Source organism: Corvus brachyrhynchos, unplaced genomic scaffold, assembly GCF_000691975.1.
Source record: "Corvus brachyrhynchos isolate BGI_N302 unplaced genomic scaffold, ASM69197v1 scaffold8, whole genome shotgun sequence".
Lineage (NCBI taxonomy): Eukaryota > Metazoa > Chordata > Aves > Passeriformes > Corvidae > Corvus > Corvus brachyrhynchos.
In genome coordinates, this window is record NW_008240031.1 from 2,484,308 (window position 1) to 2,485,556 (window position 1,249).

Below are 1,249 nucleotides of genomic sequence, written 5' to 3' on the forward strand. Positions count from 1 at the left end.
CACTCTCCTCCCCGCGGGTGACACAGTGGCCGTATTGTGTTGACACCCCAGTTACTGACAGAATTTATCTGTTGGGGCATCACTGACCTAAAATGGCTCCAGCCAAGCCCGGAGGGATGAAGAGAGCGCCCGGAAACCCCTGGGAGCTTGGAGCCACCCACCTGCTGGTGCAATGAACCCCTACAGCTTAAAGAAGGACAATTCACCCCTAAGAAAACCCCAAACAGATGCTCATCTCAATTTAAAACTGTTTTAATGGAGTCAGAAGCCCCCGTTGTGCAGGAGGGATTTCTGTCGAAGCACAGGATCCCGGGAATCATTTCCCTCTGCTGCAAAGCGCCTTTTCCATGGCCTTCCCACCCTGCCCAGGCTGGTTTTTTTTCCTTTTGCCCCCATCCTCCCACCCTCTGCGGCTGCCGTCCCGCCGTGGGGAGCCCCCTTAATCCCTTCTTAGCCTTATCCATCCCGTGCATCTGGCAGGTTTAAGCGCCCAGCAGCCTCTGGACGCGGATGTGCGACGGATTTGTCCGCCTGGATTATGGCGTTGCGTTGAGTTTGTTGCTTGGGGTTTTTGTTTGTTTGTTTTTGTTTTTGTTTTTGTTTTTTTCTCCTGATCTGAATTAAAACGTGAGCTTGGTAACCTGGATCTGTGTAACCTCTTCCTTGCGAGTCCCACAGCCCCAGGGCAGATGCCTGGGAAGGATTAACTTGATCCACAGGGAAAGCTGCCAGCACGCCCTCAAGCCTTCTCCAGAGCTGCAACCTCCACCCAAAAGGGCCCTTTTGGGTATGTTCATACAGCTGCTGCTCTGAGCTCCCCTCAAAAGGGAGCAGGGCACATTCCAGGTGTCCACTGCCTGCCGCTGTCCACCCCATTGCATCCTAGCTCCTCCCTTACTCGGCTCCATGCCTCCCAGGAGGCTGCACTGACTCGTGGGGGGCTTTTGGCAGGGAAAGGCTGGGCCGTGTCCCCCGCTGTCACCGTGCTGCTGTGAGCACTGCCCACCCCAGGGCTCGGCCAGCCCTGGCTCAGTACTGGCAGGCACCACATCAGCAGCCTAAATATTTCCAAGGGAAGAGCAAAATTTGTTGCTTCATTTTTTTCCTAGGATCCCAGAATGATTTGGGCTGGAAGGGACCTTAAAGCTCACCTTGTTCCAACCCCTGTGGTGGGCAGGGACATCTTCCACTATCCCAGGTTGCTCCAAGCCCTGTCCAGCCTGGCCTTGGACACTTCCAGGGATGGGGG